General features: G+C 40.1%; 1 non-coding gene and 1 pseudogene across 1 annotated transcript; one reads left to right on the top strand and one right to left on the bottom strand.

Annotated features, from left to right (window-relative positions):
* LOC113000414 (uncharacterized) overlaps positions 1-2,980 on the bottom strand; it is a 54,718-nt pseudogene extending 51,738 nt beyond the window's left edge.
* A 1,107-nt stretch (positions 2,981-4,087) lies between these two features.
* On the top strand, positions 4,088-4,194 carry LOC113000513 (small nucleolar RNA R71). Its single transcript, XR_003265846.1, has one exon. It is a non-coding gene; the product is annotated as a small nucleolar RNA R71 (small nucleolar RNA).
* Positions 4,195-19,949: the final 15,755 nt, after the last annotated feature.

Raw genomic sequence — 19,949 nt, 5'->3', positions numbered from 1 at the left:
AGTCAACTGCAAGGAGAATGTAAACATAACCAAAAGAGACAGGAAAAGGGCCCACAAAATCTATACCCCAGACATCAAACACCTCACAGAATAGCATAGGTTGCTGAGGCATTTGTTGTCGCCATGTAAGTGTATTTCCTGCTCTCTGACACTGCTCACAAGTGCTACAGATCTTCCACACATCTTTAAAGATGGTGGGCCAATAAAAGCCACAATCAAGCACTTTGCGAGCTGTCCTTTGAACACTCAGATGACCTCCCAGTGCGGAAGAATGACAAAACTGCAGGACTGAGTCAGTCTCAAGATCTGGAATGCATCGTCTAATGACCTGATCATTGCACAATTTCCACAAGTAGGGATCATCCCAAATAAAATGTTTAGCATCTCTTTTAATTTTATCTTTTTGGGCCTTAGATGCTAAGGGAGGAAAAATAGAAGCAACTAAATAATTGACAATGTTAGCAAACCAGGGAGTAGAAAGAGAGTCATAAATACTATACAGTATATACAAATGATCATCCGGGAAATCATCCCGAATGGGTGAATCCGCATCAGATACACGTTCGATCCGACTCAAATGATCAACAACTAAATTTTGTGCTCCGCTCCTATCACGGATCTCCAAGTCAAACTCTTGGAGCCAGAGCATCCATCGGATAAACCTAGGCTTAGAATCAGCCTTCTTCAACAAGTACTTTAGAGCTGCATGGTCAGTATAAACAATAATGCGGGTACCAAGCAAATAAGATCGAAATCTTTCAAGAGCAAAAACTATGGCTAGAAGCTCTTTCTCAGTAGTAGTATAATTCGCTTGGGCAGCATCTAAAGTCCTAGAAGCATAATATATGACACTGGGCAATTTATCAATATTCTGAGCAAGGACAGCCCCCAATGCATAATTTGATGCATCACACATAAGCTCAAAAGGGGTTGTCCAGTCGGGTGCCTGGATGATAGGGGTGGTAGTCATCGCTCTTTCGAGGCAATCAAAAGCCTCTTTGCATTTGTCATTAAAGTCAAACTCCACCTCCTTTTGCAACAAGTTGGATAGTGGGAGGGCTACTTTGCTAAAATCTCTTATAAAGCGCCTGTAGAATCCTGCATGACCAAGAAAAGATCGCACCTCTCGCACACAAGAGGGGTAAGGCAATTGTGAAATAACATAAATTTTTGCAGGATCTACTTCAATACCCTTATTGGAAATAATGTGACCTAAAACTATATCGTGCTCAACCATAAAATGACATTTTTCAAAATTTAGAACAAGATTAGTTTCGATGCATCTATTCAAAACTTTTTCCAAACTATCCAAACAACTATCAAAAGAGGATCTATATACAGTGAAATCATCCATAAACACCTCTATGCAATTTTCTAAGAAATCACTAAAAATACTAATCATGCACTGCTGGAAGGTACCAGGGGCATTGCACAGGCTGAAAGGCATCCTCCTATAGGCAAAAGTGCCGAAGGGGCAGGTGAATGTGGTCTTTTCCTGATCCTCTAGAGCAAAAGTAATTTGCATATAGCCAGAAAAACCATCAAGGAAACAGTAGTGAGATTTACCTGTCAGGCGTTCAAGCATCTGGTCAATGAATGGCAAGGGAAAATGGTCCTTTTAGGTAACCTGGTTCAGCCTCCTATAGTCGATACAGACTCTCCAACTGCTCTGCACCCGAGTAGGAATCAGCTCCTCCTTCTCATTTTTTATCACTGTGAGGCCGGTTTTCTTTGGGACTACCTGGACGGGACTCACCCATTGGCTGTCGGAGATAGGATAAATGATTCTAGCTTGCAAAAGCTTGGTTATCTCCTTCTTCACTACATCAAGAATCACCGGGTTGAGTCTTCTCTGTGGTTGTCTTACTAGTTTAGCTCCATCCTCTAAATTTATTCGATGCATACATGTGGATGGGATAATACCAGGAATGTCCACCAGGGTCCAGCCTATAGCCTTCTTATGCTTCTTGAGAACAGACAACAACTTCTCCTCTTGCTCATCAGCAAGGGAGGCAGATATAATTACTGGAAAACTTTTGCTATCATCCAAGTAAGCCTATTTTAAGTTTAATGGCAGAGGCTTCAATTCTGGTGTGGCCGGCTGGATAGTGGTAGAAGGAGATGGTTTCTCAGCCTGTACCTCATAAATAAAGTTAGAGGTATGTGTACTTCCTGAAACATGGTTAGTCCTATCTGACTCTATAAAATCAATCTCGAGAGGTAAAACACCACCACCACCAGACATGCAATCAATATCAATTTCAGATTCACTCTCAGCATCAAATTCAGACATATGATCAAGTACAATTTCAGACTCAATGCATGAAGAGTGAGAGGCATGCAGATTAGAATAAAGATCAGTCATGTATTCATCAACAACATGGTCAATTATTTCAGCACAAAATACAGAAAGATCTTCAGATGGGTGTTTCATAACATCCAGAATATTAAAATGAGCATTTATATCACCAAACTCCATGGATAGTGTGCCTGCATATACATATATCTTAGTTCTAGCAGTTGTCATAAAGGGTCTGCCTAGAATGATGGGAACTGATCCTTGAGAAAATCCATCCTCCATATTCAAAATATAAAAATCAACAGGGAAAATCAGTTCACCAACTCTAACTAAGACATCTTCTATGAAACCAACAGGATAGGCAACACTTCTATTAGCTAAATGAATTACCACATCAGTTGACTGCAAGGGACCTAGAGATAGAGAATTAAAAATAGACAGAGGCATAACACTAACAGAAGCTCCTAAATCTAGCATGGCATTGTCAAACTTACTATTCCCTATAATACAAGGTATGCTGAATGTACCTGGATCTTTACATTTTTCAAGAATTTAGGGGACAGATTTACCAATCAATGCGGAGACATTTCTGCCCATGCTAACTCGTTCACTTCCTTTAAGCTTCCGCTTATTAGTGCACAGCTCCTTCAAGAATTTAGCATATCTTGGAATTTGCTTTATTGCATCCAGCAGAGGTATGTTTACCTTTACTTTTCTAAATGTTTCCAAGATCTCTTTCTCTGCCTCTTCCACTTTTTTGTTGGGAACTACTCTTGGAGGGAATGGAAGAGGGATGTGCTGCTTCTGCAAATCAGAATTACCAGTGGAAGATTCACCTGCACAAAAATTGTTAGGTAAATTTTTGTCATCACCTTTTTCTGGAGTAGAGTGAAGTTGGGCAGGTTCATTTGCAGATGAGAAAGGTGCTACGGGTCGAGGTCCTTGACACTGCTTTCCTGACCTCAATGAAATGGCACTGACATTTTTGGGATGTTGGACAGATTGAGAAGGCAACTTGTTAGAATTCTGGGACTGTTGTTGATTTAATTGTGTAGCCAATTGTCCCATCTGATTAGTTAAGCTTTGAATGGAGGCTCTGGTCTCTTGTTGAAACTGCATGTTTTGCATAGTCATTCTGGGACTGTTTGCTATTTCTGGGGCTGTTGCTGTTGTTGGATTGGTGGAGGAATGTATGGTCTGCTTGGGCCAGCAGCATTTTGAAAGGAAGGAGCAGGTTGTTGTTGTTGTTGTTGAGGGCTAGACCATCTGAGATTAGGGTGATTCCTCCATCCAGGATTGTATCTGTTGCTGGAGAGGTCATAATTGTTCTGCTGTGGTTGATTTTGTTGCTGAGGTTGAGGAGGTCTATTGTAAATGTTTGCAGCATAAGCTTCAGGCTGCTTAATTGCTCCAGGTTGCTGCAGGGAAGGGCAAAGGTCTGTATGGTGGTCAGCAGAGGAGCATAAACCACAGACTCTTGCGATAGGTACAGATTTCTGATTCAAGGCCAGCTAGGTTACCAAGTTAACCAATGCATCTAAGTTGCCTTCAAGCTTCTTAGTTTCAGATGATGCAGATGAGTTTGTAGCTACCTCATGCACTCCTCTAATGATTATAGCATCATTTCTGGCGCTAAACTGCTGGGAGTTGGAAGCCATCTTCTCAATTAAATTTCTGGCTTCAGCAGGAGTCATGTCTCCAAGGGCTCCACCACTGGCAGCATCTATCATACTTCTCTCCATATTACTGAGTCCTTCATAAAAATATTGGAGAAGAAGCTACTCCGAAATCTGATGGTGAGGGCAACTGGCACATAATTTTTTAAATCTCTCCCAGTATTCATATAGGCTCTCTCCACTGAGTTGTCTAATACCTGAGATATCCTTCCTGATGGTCGTGGTCCTGGAAGCAGGAAATTTTTTTTTCTAAGAATACTCTTAAGGTCATCCCCTCGTGATGGACCTTGGAGCAAGATAATACAGCCAGTCCTTTGTACTACAGCCAGCCAGTCCTTTGTACTACTACTAATTTTTTTCTCCTCTAGCTACTAAAACAAAAAATCCCAAATAATTCAGCAAGGGTGGTCGCTAAAATCCGTCGCTACATGATTTCTACTACTACTTTGTTTTGCCGCAAGCAAAAGTGGTCGCTAAGTCCGTCGCAAAACACTATTCACATCAAAACACCCAAAACTAAAACAGGGGAAGCGCTTAACAGAAAAACTAAAACAGAACACACACTAAACAAAATACTAGGACACTAAACAACACTAACACACATACTAACACCACACTAACAATTAAACACAAAACACGAAATAAGTAAACACTAACACAACACTAGATATTATGAACCTTTGGACACTACTCCCCGGCAACGACGCCAAATTTGATCGAGGCCGTACCGGAATCAAATAAACATGAAAATGTAGTAACTAGGAAGTGATCCTAGGTCGTTTCCCAACGAGCAATGATAAATCAAATGTTCATAATACACTTGCAATAACAGTTACGATTGGGGGGGTTTGTTTGTTTTGTGATTTAAAGAACAAAACAAGTAAACTGGAATACGAAACTAATAATATTAAAAACGGGTTGTTTCCTCTGATTCAGAAATCATTCTCTTGTCCTGGGTTATGGAGAATTCGTCCCTAACAGTTAACCACTTAATCCAACCCTATTTCAATTTACTAAGCAAAAATCAACTTAGGGTTGTCAATACGTGATTAGGCAACACATACACTTGTTAACCCTTCGTCCATTAATCATGAACGCAAGTTAGGCGCAGAGGCAATTAATTGAACACGAAGCGTGCACAGATTAATATTAACGAATGTGGGTTAACTGGTGAAGGGAAAACTGCCAGGAAGCCACATTATAAACAAAACCTCGAAGAGAGTTGAGCTTCGTCCTCAAAAGGAAACAACACCAGAATATTTAGCCTTCCATAGATTCAAATAGAAAACATAAATGAAACTAAAAGTAGAAACATAAATGAAGAAGAAACGTAAATGAAATAGAAACGTAAATGAAAGCAGAAGAAGAAACAATAACGAAATTGTAATTTGAAGCAGAAAATGGAAAATTGCATTACGTGAACAGTGGCATTAGAACAGAAAAACGTAAAACCCTAACCAATGCTCTGAATACTGAATAGCCTAACAGAATAGCATTGCACAAATCCCAAGGCTTCTATTTAAAAAGAGTCACTCAAAGTAATTGGGTCCTATTACATTATTCTGGCCCAAAACGAAATAAACACTGAACCACATAAAATAAAATTGCAATCTCCTAATTAGAAATTAACTAAAGTAAGCGTTGCTTTATTTGCCCTCTTCAAGTCCACAACCAAAATCCAGATTAAGCCCAATGTTTCATTAATTCCTGAAATTAGATTAAAAACATCAAATTAGCTGAATGAGCCCAAATAATAAAACTGTCTAATTAATTTGACAATTAAGACTAATCAGTAATTAAAATGGTGCAAAAAGGGTTTAAGAAATAGAAGAAAATGATGGCACATCAGTTTCTCATTCCCTTTACTCTTTTATTTTGGTGAACCTTAGGGTAGAAAACCATAGAATTTAGCTTTTAATTTTTAGGGTTTTAATGATATTAGATTAGTTAAAAATTAGGATTTTATGAATGATTTTGATGTGTAGATAGTTTTGAATGGTTGGCATGTTTGATATGCCTTTTAGAGGCTCAAAAATAGAGGAGAAAATGAACTGCGTTTTCTGCATTTTTCTGGAAAACGCGATGCACTCGCTAAGCGCACCTGCTGCGCTAAGCGAGTTCATAAAAAATTGCTTGAATTTATGCGTTTTCAGACGAACTCGCTAAGCGCGCTTACCGCGCTAAGCGAGTTCATCTTGTGAGGATGAAACCTCATCCTCCTGTTGAGATACCTGTGGCTAAGCGAGATTGATTCGCTAAGCCCAGGTAACTTAGTCAAATATTTTTTTTGTTGAAAGCCGCGCGCTAAGCCGAGCCATCTGGGGTAAGCTCATTTCGTTGCGGCAGCCATGGCGCTGAGCGAGCTGTATCCCGCTAAGTGCCCATCGTTAATTTCAGCCCTTTATTTATGCTTTTAAACTTGAATAAATTTGGTCTAAGGTGAATTTGGAGTTCTTTTCATTACAGATGGCATCGAGAAAAAGAGCCAGAGCAGATAACAGCCCTTCATCATCCACTCCAGCTCCTCCGTCAATAACAGTAGGATCAGATGTCCAGAGCTCCCAAACCTTAGTCCCTATGCTACAGAGCTTATTCCAAGGATAGGTTATTATCATGAACATCTTGCGAGAATTGGCTCACAAAAGGCCAATTATAATTATGGAGCAGTTCCTTGAGCAAGTAGCATGGCCTGGAGCTCTACCTTTAGTGGTGAGACCCAACGAGGCTGCTCCTCCTGAGCCCACACCTGCACGGGTTGAACCAGTACCAACTGATCCATAATCTCCAGTGGCGAATCCACCTTCTCCTTGATATTTGTCTTATGCCTAAGTTCATCTAATTGTACAGGTTACATTTTATTCTTCTCTTTGAATAACTGCATGCTTTATGAAAGACAAGTGATGAGGGCATTTTGCTTCATTATTTTATCATGCAATCAATAGTTTTTGCTGCATACTGTTTGGTCGCGACAAGTGCATCGGATCGCGCAAGTAGTATTAAACGGTAAGAACTGAGTATCGAACTCTTGGGGAACTTGTGTTACTTAGTAAGGCTACTTCAATGAATAGGTGTCTAGTATGAAAAGAGATGTGTGGACTATACACAGGTATGTAAACTAACTATTAAAAGGAAAATCACATGAATAATGATGCGTAAAGACAAGTAGACAACACATCGGTCTTCCTAATAGGTGCCTGATGTTAAAAGGATATTCTCTACTTAACAATGCTCATGTGTTCTATGGTGTCTCCTGAAATGCTAAACCCCGATTCCTCATGATAGTCTAGCCTAATCCCGATCAAGCATCATCCTCAGATTCCTCTTGTTGGACTAAACTCGACCAGAGCCACATTAAGACAAACATACAAACAACTAGGTTACCGTGTGGCGTCCCCAAAATAATGACTGGTTTAATAATAATGATTTAAATAACAAACCATGGTAATTTTTTTTCTTCTTTTTCTTTTTCATTTCTTTCTCTTTTCACAATAATTAGGTTCAGAAGGAAAATCCTCACTATAGAGTCCTGAATGGCCAGTTCACAACTCTATTCGGAGTCATTTCTTTCTTACCACTCGTAATCTCTAAACTATTTTGTTGTTTCAAAAGGAAGAGTATATCAGCCATTACTTTAGGTCGTCACGTGAAAATAATAAAATAAAATACGGTCGGTAAACTCCTTTTCAAATAAAATTTGCTAATACTTTCTTTTCAAATAACAAGATTAAACATAAGTACATTCATCATTTAAAAGCTGTCCAAAATATGGGAGTTTTACAAAATACATAGTGTCATCCAGAGCAAAGGTGTCCACAGTGGTGGCTTCAGCCACATGTATACAATCATCAAATTCCTATACAATAGGTTTACCCATACAAAAACAAAAGAGTAAACCTAACAGTCAGTCCTAGATACACCCACCCTCAAAAGTATATAAAACTAATCCAATGAGCTGTCTACTATGATGAAGAGCCTCCACTGATCGCCATCTCTCCAGGACCACTATCCTCCGTAGAGTCTGCCTCAGATGCCGACATGACATCCTCGGGAGAATCCACCTCAGGGAGTGGCTCCTCATCACCCTCTAGAAAGTCAAGAGCATCCACGGCAGGCTCAGGAGGTAGCTCCTCGATATCCTCCTCAGGGTCTTCCTCGGATGACGTTACCTCAATCACTTGGACTGGCTCCACTAGACGGTATGGTGTAGGAGTGGGTAGTATCCACTCCACAGTACGCTGAAGCGTGCGCGCAGGTTCATCTGGATGCACCAATGAAGTAGTCGTAAATCGAATCGTGCCCCGAAATCGGCACCTCGTGTTGCCTTCGAGGGTCTCCCAAGCTCCCTCTAGGCACTCCATCTCCACTCGATCATGGATTAGTTGCGCCGCCATCACGATCTACAAGAAAGGGGTAGACTCTTTCACAAGAATCTAACTACGCCGCAACACAATGCGTCTCATAACCACTACATGCAAGTAAAAGGGGTATCTTTAGGCTTTTCATCTCTGGTAATCGATTACACAACCTTGATAATCGATTACCAAAGGCTAAACTCGAATCGATTACCAATGGCATGTTCCTCTGTGTAATCGATTACACAGCCTGGTAATCGATTACCAGAGGCCTCCACAACAACTCGAATCGATTACCAGAGGCCTTCCTAGCTTCCTGACCTCGTTTTCAAGCCTGGTAATCGATTACACTCCATTGGTAATCGATTACCAGAGACCATCTTAGCCTCCTGTCTTCATTTTTAAGCCTTGTAATCGATTACCCACCCTTGGTAATCGATTACCAGAGGCCATATCCCATATATCAATCAAAGTTCACAGCTGGCCAGCCACCACACAAGCCTCCTTGCTTTATGGTCTTTGTTCCTTTTATCTGTTGACTGCCAGGAGCTCGCCTGTTGAGGTACATCACAGGTTCTCACTGACTGACTATGCCCGGGTTGGGTCGAGATTGGTCAAGCTTGGTTTTGGGCAATAGCACCCCACCTGACATCCCCAAGGTCTCCTGACCCCCGCGACATATCTCCAGGTACCACTTTGTGGTCAACGAATAAAAGCAGGAAGTCTCACCCTTCTACACTTCCTCATTTCAAGCTTGTAGGATTATGGGGTACCCATCACATGTGGTACTAGGTGGCGGTCAGGCGATGGTGCAAAATGATTCTCCACATCCACAAATCACGTATAACCCATCATCCCCTGTTGCCCACCTCCAACTGAGCTCACGTACTCCCACGTAGCACTTATCCTCGTTCCTCTCAACGCCGGGTCCCCATCAATCCTCCCAAGCTTCCACAACATCCAGGTAATTCCACATCCAACCATCATGGACTAACAAAACCAAGCAAAACAGGGCAAAGGCAGAAAACTCTGCCCAAAACACAACTCAAAATCACAGCTTTTCACATACAAATACCCCAGTAACATTTCCTTTGATCCAATTCGTTAACCGTTGGACCGACTCGAAAATTTTACTGGAAGTCTCTAGTACATAAGTCTACATTTTGACCGTTGGGATCTGCTAGAAAATGTCCAGAACCCCATATGTACTACCCTTTTCACAACCAGCCATACACAAGCATTTTTCTGCACTTATACAAAATTCTGCTGCACATTTCAACAGCAAAATTCTGCATAAAGTGCAGATTTCGAAAACCACTCTTTCCCTCATCCAATTTTGCCCAAATTGAATCCTACAAGTCCCAAATCATGTACCAATCATGTCTAAACCAAGGACAAGCTTCAGACCAAAGCAACACAAAATCTAGGTATCCAAAACCCCTCAATTTAATGGATTTTCAAGGTTTGAGAAGTGAAATTGAGAATGGGGTAAATTTGGAGCAAACTCTCACCTCACACAAGTCTATAACATCAATTTAAACTTGCTCAAACTGGATTTACACCTAAAATTCCACCGAATCAAAATTTGACTCCTCAACACCCAATTTTACCCTAGAAATGGCTCTTTGTTCACTTTGGTCATTTGTTTTTCTCTCTTGCACAGCCCAAACTTTCTCATAAGTCTTAAATGACATTTCAAGCTAGGATTAACTCACTTTAACCTCCAAATACCACTAAATCCAGATTTGGCTTTCCAACCCTCAAAACCTCACTCTTTTTCCACTCATAACACCATATTCTCACTTTCTAACCCTAGGTTAACTCTACCCTTCATCTCTAACAGTTTTCCATAAGCCATTTCAGCACATAAACATCACAAGCATCATCATAAAAACCCTAAAACTGAATGGGTAAGCTTAACTCATCCAAACATGGCAAGTTCAACATGCTTTCAACAAATTTCTTCACAAATAACTATCATGAAGCAGAAACCTAGCAAAACTACCCATCATATCTCCCAAAACCCAATACCCACGAAAATCAAGTGAGAAAGAAGTCTACCCAAACCTGGAATTTCGAGGTCCCACACGTAGAGATGCGCTTCACGACTCCGAAAATGCCTTCCTTTCGCGATTTGGAGTAGAAATGGTGACCAAAGGTTGGAGCTTTGTTGGGCAACAATGGTGGATGAGAGAAAAGAAGAAGAAGGCTGCGTGAGAGAGAGGGAGAGAGCTTCTGAAATTTGGGGCTGAGTGAGGAGAGAGAGAGTGTTGCTTTTTGGTTTAGAAAGGCTTTTCTCTTTTCTATTATTTTATTTTAAGCTATGCCACATGTCTCCATTTGAGTGGAGCAAAAGGCCCACTTTTCTCTTGATGTGACTCATGCTCAGCCACATGAAGAGAAAAATCTGACCTTTTGAAATGCCAAAGTCCTGCCTCGGTTTGTGTTTCGTTCCTCTGGTTCCAGTCCCTCGCGTTTCTCTACGCCCGTCGGGGCCAGTTTTTGAAAGTAGGCGATATATATATCAAAATGCTCAGAATAAAACCCCGAGCATGGTTTAGAGGTTGGTTTTGTTAAATTTTAAGTCGCACGCAAAATGATGATTTTTAGACTAATTAATTAAGAATTAACCTATAACCTTCCAGTTATGGATTTCTCTTCCTTAATTAGCCTAACCCGCGTATCTTGCCCCCATTATTCCTACTTCTACCAAGAACATATATGCATATACACTGAATAATACTTATATATATATATAATCATACAAAATGCACCGTTTACAAAAAAAATTCCGGGTAGAAATTTCCAAGATGTCACATACCGTACCCCGATTCCTCCTTATAATACGATAAACTAGCCCTGTCCTATCAAGTTCTAAGAATCAGACCAGTTTCCACCATTGAATGATTCTAACAAAGAATGCATCTACGTGATCAAGGCAAAAGCACACTGAAATGAAGTACTGATAGCACAGAGAAAACATCAAACATCATTAAATAGATATATAGGTATTTACATCAAGTACCTACAAGGAAGAACCAACAGAGGATTTAGCTCTCCATATCTGGGAAACTTCCTTTACAAAAAAGAGAAGAGAAAAAGGAAGGATTGAAGAAATACAAGTAGTTGGGATGTCTCCTCCACCTCTAGGACCTCACAATCACTCACAAACTCATCTCAAGCTCTCAGGACAACTTCCTCTTCAAGCTCCGATCTCTGTAGGTTTTCGCATAGCAAAATCTTTCAAACTCTCTGGATTTAGACCCTTCTCTCTCTAGAATCTCTCACATGCAGAAGCTCCTTAAGAAAATGGCCAAAAATCCTCTCCAAAATCTGATTTCAGGGTTATATAGGTGGCTTTGTTTTTGCTAGCGCGCTTAGCACGACTATGGACAGCTAAGCTTGCATTAGTGGATTTTGGCTTAGCGCGCCTCTTCTCGCTCAGCGGATGGACTGAAGCGGTGCGCTTAGCGGGATGATCCTTCGCTCAGCAAACATGCACAACTCATCCTTCTTCTAGATTCTTTTTCACGCTCAGCCGAGGAGTGTTGCGCTCAGCGGATGGCTCGCTAAGCCAGAAGATTAGCTTAGCGAGAGGATGAAAATCAGCACTTCACAAACTTGCCTAATTAACCTAAAATTGAGAGGAAATGATTATTAAACACACAAAATGTGAATACTAAGTATTTATTACCTATCTTTAACAAAAAGTAATTACAACACTACAAAATAACCATAAATTGGAGGAGTTTGATACAATCTACACAAGTTTTATACACAAAAGTTAGTCGTATTCATCGATTAACAACTCCCCAAAATTTATAGGTTTGCTTGTCCTCAAGCAAATAAAGAACAAGTCACTGCTCCCCAAGTGACAATAACATGCAGTGACTATGTACAAAGGTGTATGCATAAGAGTTATTGATTACATGATAAAAGAATGAAGCGAAGTGCCCTCATCACTTGTCTTTCACAAAGTATGCAGTTATTCAAAGAGAAGAATAAAATGTAACCTGTACAATTAGATGAAGTTAGGCATAAGACAAATATCAAGGAAAGCAGCTTAAACCACAGTCTCACGGCTTCTGTTTCACTCAAGCACAGGTGTTTAAGCTATTCATTGATAACAACTAGCAAGAGGTCCAATCTTTGAACTTCATCTCATGTCATCAAGTCAGGAATGCATAAATAGAATCAGAAGGACTTTCACAGGCTTGTAGTGAGGTTTGGCTACAAAAATAATTGGTTTTTCTAGGATTCAAAGGATTAGATTCTAAGAGAGCATAAATCCTAGATTTATCCAAATGTTCTTTTCAATACAATTAGCTTACTCACTAGCCTTTCACTTTAATTTGCATTTGACCTTATTACACAACACACATTTTCTTTGATTTCTTTTCTTTTTCTTCTTCCTTTTTTATTTTTTAACATAACTTATTTGTTATGTGTGCTGATGCTTTACCTTTTACTTTACATCCCAATCAACTCCCCCAAATTTGGGGTAATTTGCCTTGAACTATCTACTCTCCTAGAATCTAAACAAGGTATCTGGAGATATTCATTTAAGTTCAAGGTTCAATTTTGAAAGTGTAATTCAGCTCTCAAAGGGTGGAAAGGATACAATTATAATTCAAGGTAAGCTTTTTGGTCAACTGGCTTGTATATACAATCATGGCCTTCATCATGTCCTCATTCATACATTTCATTCTAGATTTCAGAGATTGATGCAAAGACCATTACTCAAAGCTAGTCATTCACTCACAGTTTAAGATCACACTCTCACCGGTTATGGTTCAAGATTTTCTTTCTCAATCAACCTTTCTATTGCCTAACAATTCTAATTGCAAGTTCACATTCTTTTTCTTTCTTTGTCTAACATACATATTTGTTCAAACTTATGAAAAGAAACACAAACTCCATCACAATAATGCATTCAATACAAAATCAATTCATAACACCAATTTTCACAAAAAGATAAAAGTGTTTCACTGCAATATCATCAAAGTTAAGTCAAATTGTTCCATATGCTTCAAAACAAGCATACTAGCTATCCACAAACAAAAACAACAGTGTATATAAACATTAACTAAAATCACTAAAAGTAATGTACTAAAACTATAATCATTATAATAATAATCCAAAAAAAAAGCATCATCAGGAATTTAGAATTCCTGTGACTGGTCCTGAGTATCTTGTGTCTGGCCACCCTCCTCATCTGTCAGATGAAGTACTGAAGTAGCTGGAGGAGAAGTATTCAGAGTCAGGACTGGTGTAGTCGGGTCCTCTGGCATCTTAAGTATAGGAGTGGAGGGGTCTGCTGCATGCTGAGGTGAGGATAGGTCCACCATTGGTGTGGGTGGATCTGATGTGACCTCTCGTGACCTCTCAGGAGTAGCAGCAGCTTCCTATCTCACCTGTGTCTCACCTGCCTCCTCCTCTTCCATGAATGGTGGCCTCGGATGACGCATCCTCTACATGCTGTGGTACCTGGGCTGTGGGACCTTCATCTTCCCTATGAAGAGAAGGTTGGGCCCCAAGCTAGCTACCCTCTCTAGAAACTGCTCAATGGAAAGAATGGATCCTAGAGGTGCCACCACCTGTAAACTTTGAAGTAAAATAATCTGTCCTTGATGAATGCTCTGAAGCATGGCTTCAAAGCGCTAAGAATCACTCTGAGCTGGAACTGAAGGAGTTGCTAAAGTGGATGCTAGAGTAGGAGCTACAGATGTGGAAGGAAGCTCAGTTGGCCTCGCCCTCCTAGCCCCTCAAATAGAAACTGTCAGATCATCAGGATTCCAACAGTTCTTCCTGATGTCGGCCAAGTTAATGACTGGGCTCAGGCGCTCAAAAGTGAGGCTGTCAGAGACAACCCCTCTGGCTCTACATAGGGCGGTGATCAGAGTAGGAAACCCAAGTATAGAAGAGTTAGATTGGGCTATAGAAGTCATCTGGCCAGAAATGAGAGCTCCTATGTTCATGTCCATGCGAGAGATTAGGCCAAAGATCAGCCTAGCTCTATCCACTGTCAGGTCAGATGTGTGAGATGTGGGGGTCAGGTTGGAGTATGAGAGAACACTCCACACCTGGGCTAGAGTCGTTAGGTCCTTCCTCAGGATCCTCCCAGGATGGCCCTCAGCGTTCAAGATGAACCCTAGGCCTGGTATGCACAGGGCAGCCTCAATCTCCCTAGGATCTGAAGGCAGCCTATAGTATCTGGAGTATGTGGGCAAAGTCTCACCCTCTGCCAACACCACAGGTGTCTCTAGGAATATGTTGAGGCTGTCAACGTCAATCTTCACTAGGTGGCCTCTGACCCTGGCTTGCTTTGGTGAAGGACCATCAGAGCTATATAGGTTTGCATAGAACTCTTTCACCAAAGCCTAATCTATGCTCCCATCAACCAAATTGGTAAGGCATTTATGGAGATTACGCCTCTCCAACTCAGTCTTAAAATCATCAAACTTGGTGTGGTAGAGCTCCACCTTCATTTCTGGCAAGATGTTTCTCCCTAATACATTATCCGTGTACCGGTTCCATGCATCTAAGGAGTGAAATCTCCTTGTATCATATTGAGCTGTGGGTCTTGAACCGACACTCTTGCATTTCCTAGAGGCCATCTGCAAATAAAGGGACCAAACAATTAATCAAGACACAAGTTATTCAAATTCAAAAACTGAAAAATAAAACTGAAAAAGGCATTGGCGACTTAGCGAGACCTGGTCCGCTTAGCGCGCCTTCGTAAAGTGAACACAACCGCTTAGCTACAAGGGGGCCACTTAGCAGATGTTGCAGAAAAATTCTGCTTCTGCATAATTGGCATCTACCCGCTAAGCCTAATGATTGCTGCAATAGATATGTGATAAGCTTAGAAGGGTTGCGCTTAGTGACAGCATGAAATTCAAAAAGTTCACTAAGTATGGGAGCTTACCGAGCAAGGCTCACTTAGCCCAATGGCTTCCGCAACGAAATGCGCTTAGCTCAGGTATGCCCGGCTTAGCGCGCGGCTTTCAACAAAAAATTTGACTAAGTTACCTGGGCTTAGCAATTTAGCCTCGCATAGCCACAAGTATCTCAACAGGGGGATGAGTGTTCATCCTCGAAAGATGCAGTCGCTTAGCTCGGTAGGCACGCTTAGCGAGTTCTTCTAGAAATGCATAGATTCAAGAAATTTTGATGAACTTGCTTAGCGCAACAGACACGCTTAGCGAGTTCATCGCGTTTTCCAGAAAAAACACAGATAACGAACTTCGTTTTATTCTATTTTTGAGCCTCTAAAAGGCATTATCAAACATGCAGGGCAATCAAAAATATCTACAAAGCACAATCATATATAAAGTCCTAATTTTTACCCAATCTAATATCATGTAAACCTTAAAGATTGAACGCTAAAATCTATGGTTTTCTACCCTAAGGTTCAACAAAATAAAAGAATAAAGGGAGTAAGGAACTTATTTGTGTCGTTGATGCTTTGATGCGTGAAGATGCAGAAGAAGGCAAAAATGCAGGAAATTGGGTGCGAGAGAGAAGATGCAGGCTGTTCTGAAAATTTTAGGCAAATGTGAGTGTAACTGACGTTACACTCACTTAAGCAATTTTTTAGCGTCTCGCTTAGCGAGCCGAAGCGCTAAGCGAGCCTAAGAGACGTTTGGTTTCTCAAAGAGGATCGCTTAGCGAAACCATGCGCTTAGCTAAAAGTTGAAATTCAAATTTCAATATTTTTTTTTTTGAACACATAAAGGGCATGGCTTAGCGCGCAGATAGGGCCGCTTAGCGAGTTCTTCAGATCAAAATACCTGCAACTCTCGCTAAGCCTGGCTCTGGGCTGGCTTAGCTAAATTAATGCATCTTGATTACAGAGGGGTAGGCGCTTAGCGGATTATGCATCGCTTAACGCTGCTATGGCCGCAAGGAATATGGCTTAGCTGGCATGAGTTTCGCTTAGCTCCATAAAACCCAATTCTGGCCGCAAGGAAATGAGCTTAGCAAAAGGACTATTTTTTTCAGGTTGAGCGCTAAGCGCTGGAGACCCTCGGCTTAGCACATGACCAAACATGCGCTTAGCAAAAGGACTATTTTTTTCAGAAAAAATTTTCTGAGTTATTTTTCAGTCCCTTCCTCAAGAAATTAAAACCTTTATATCTATCATTTTAAAACAAGCTGATATACCCCAATGTACTGATTATGAAGCAAGTTCTACATGATACAATGCATAAAATAAAACAAACTAACATAGATTATAACTGGGTTGCCTCCTAGGAAGCGCTTCTTTAACGTCATTAGGTTGACGCTTTTACCTTAATGGGTGATCAAATGTACTGTGTTGTGTGCCCGTGTAAATTCTTCACCATGGTACAATTTCAACCTTTGGCCATTTACTACCCATGTTCTATCGGGATTCTAAGATTGTGGGCCGTATAGCTCTATTGCACCGTAAGATCAAACTTTCTTGATAACAAAGGGTCCAGACCATTTGGATTTCAGCTTATCGGGAAATAATTTCAATCTTGAATTAAAAAGTAGTACCTCTTGTCCCAGTTTGAAGTCTTTCTTCAATAATTTTTTGTCATGATAGGTCTTGACTTTTTCTTTGTAAAGTCTTGAAGATTCATAAGCTATTAATTGCATTTGTTCCAGCTCCAACAATTGGATCTTTTTGTGCTCCCTGGATGCCTTCTCATCAAAGTTCGGAAATTTCATAGCCCAATATGCCTTGTGTTCCATTTCAACTGGTAAATAACATGATTTTCCATACACCAGTTGAAAAGGAGACAGACCAATTGGAGTTTTGTATGCAGTTCTATAAGCCCATAATGCATCTTCCAATTTGGCTGACCAATTTTTTCTGGTTGACGCCACTGTTTTCTCTAGTATTTTCTTTAATTCTCTGTTGGATACTTCGACTTGCCCATTAGTTTGAGGGTGGTAGGAGATACCACTCTATGATTCGCATGATATTAAAATTGGCTGAGTGTATTTGATAGATTGGAGTCTCAGTAGGATGGGAATTTTGCAGGATATGCATGTCGAATTCTTGGTCCTAAGCTAGTCAATCTATGACAAGCTATAAGGAGGAAAGAAGAACTGCATATGTTAGAGGGGTGGAGAAAACAAATTGACGAAAGAAAAGGAACTACAAAGCTCCCTGAGATAGATGAAACTCCCATGCCAAAAAAATCAGAAAAAAAGGTATCTAAATTCAATTTAGAAAATGGGATGAGAACCCTACGCCTCATGGTTAGAGATGACAAAATTCATCCAACTAGAACATTGAAGCCTTAAGCTAAGGTTAGGGTAGATGAATGGCATGTGAATAAAAAAAAATGCAATCCAAAGGCCAATGGAACAAGGGAACAGTCTTAGTCAAACTCAAAAAAGGAGGCTACATAGGACAAGAGCTCTCAAGAAGATGAAACAAACATTAGCTATCATGGCTGATATGAAATCTAGAAGCCAAGGTGTTCATTTATTAAATTAGGTGGTTATGGTTCTAGATCAAGCTTTTGGTGGAGATTCCACTATACGAGGATAAATATAGTCTAACATGGTACATGCTAAGACTGATTCAGTTAGTCCAGCAGTAGAATCAACTACAGATTTAGAGGAAGAAAAGATTATGGAGAATGAGTAGTCCAAGAGGACTTCATTGGAGAATAAGATGGCCAGGTGGAACAAGAGAAAGAGTTGAAACAAATTGAAGAATCATTACTCGAAGCATGGTTGAATAAAGACGACTTACTGGAAGTAGATGCGATGAGTTTCTTGGCTAATGCTGGTTAAAATGAAAGTGTTGAGGATGATATATGCGTTGAGAAAACCAATTGGGCTACAATAAGCAATGTAGAAGATGACAAAGTAGTAGAGACAACATTCGACAAGCCTACAATAGAGATTGTAGAACATTTGAGACCATTCTACATGAACGCTCAACTAAATGGTAAGACACTAACCAGGGTATTTACAAATTGAGGTGCCATCCTTAATATTATTCCTTTGGCTACCTTGAAGAAAATCAACAAAACAAGTGAAAGATATAATACCTACAAATACAAGGATGACTAATTTCAATAGTGGAGCCATTACTGCGTTGGGAGTAGTGGAAGCCGAAATCACGGTTGGACCAAAAACAATGCATTCAACATTTTTTGTGCTAGACGCTAAGCCAACCTATTCAGTCCAATTAGGAAGGAATTGGATTAATTAAAAAAAGTGTGTACCTTCCACTCTACACCAACAACTTTTGTTTTGGGAAGAAGATAAAATGAACATTGTGTTGGTTGATGATAGCCCATTTTCAGCTGATGTCAAAATGGTAGATGTTATACTCTACTCACCACACTTAGTTCCTATTCAGATACCAAAGGATTATGAGGAAGGAAGGTGGCAATCCTGCAATTTGACCAAAGATAGATTTATGGTGAATTGGAAGGCCGAACTACGACCTCCAATTGAATTATTAGATGGACACACAAAATGAAGTCCAACAGAATTTGTTGGGTCGACTGATGTTCATTACTAAAGAATCGATAGTCGAACTAACAATTGTGGATTTTCCTGATGGAAAATTGAACAAAAGGATTGAATTTTCATGCCTACAATCAAGAAGGAAGTCCCTAGTTTTGAGGTACAAGATCCTTTGGAAGAATCAACTTGGGAACTGATGAAAAATACCTAGGATGACAAAATTTAGTGGATTGTTAGATAAGAAGGATAAATCTAGTTTTATTGAATTAATAACAAAGTATAAGGATTTCTTTGCTTGGGATTATCATGAAATGTCGGGTTTGTCAAGAGACTTGGAGGAACATAGACTACCAATCAAACAAGGATTTAAGCCACATCAGCAACCTCCAAGACGATGTAACCTTCAACTTATGCCTTTGATCAAAGGAGAAATTGATATGATGTTGGGGATTGGTTTCATCCGAATGGATGGATATGTCAATTGGTTGTCAAATATCGTGTCGGTTATAAAAAGAAGAATGGGATAATATGAGTATGTAATGATTTCATGGATTTGAATTTGGCAACCCTCTGAGATGAGTATGTTATGCCCGTAGTTGATATGTTGGTTAGTGCGGCAACCAAACACGGTCTTGTATGGATGGCCATTCTAGCTATAACCAAATTTCGATGGCCATTCTAGCTATAACCAAATTTCGATGGCCATAGAAGATGTGCACAAAATGACATTTTGTTGTCCAAGGGATCTTGGGATATACAAATGGTTAGTGATGTCGCTTGGACTAAAAAACATCGGTGCCACTTATCAAAGGGCCAAGAATCTCGTTTTTCATGATGATATTGGGAAGAAAATGGAAGTCTACATTGATGATGTTGTAGTCAAGTCAATTGATAAAGATCAACAGTTGGGAGTTTGGAGCAAGATTTACAAAAAAAGAGATTTCATGGGTTAAAAACGAATCCGACTAAGTGTGCATTCGGAGTATCAGCTAGAAACTTCCTAGGTTTCTTGGTACATCAAAAAGGAATTAAGGTTGATAAAAAAATAAGGCGAAAGCAATATTGGAAGCCATGCCACTTCAGAATGAGAAGGAGTTGCAAAGCCTTATTGGTAAGATCAATTTCCTATGGAGGTTTATAGCCAAATTGGTTGACAAAATG

This window comes from Glycine max, chromosome 19 (genome assembly GCF_000004515.6).
Source record: "Glycine max cultivar Williams 82 chromosome 19, Glycine_max_v4.0, whole genome shotgun sequence".
Lineage (NCBI taxonomy): Eukaryota > Viridiplantae > Streptophyta > Magnoliopsida > Fabales > Fabaceae > Glycine > Glycine max.
The sequence above is the reverse complement of the archived record's forward strand: the minus strand, read 5'-3'. Positions and strand labels throughout refer to the sequence as shown.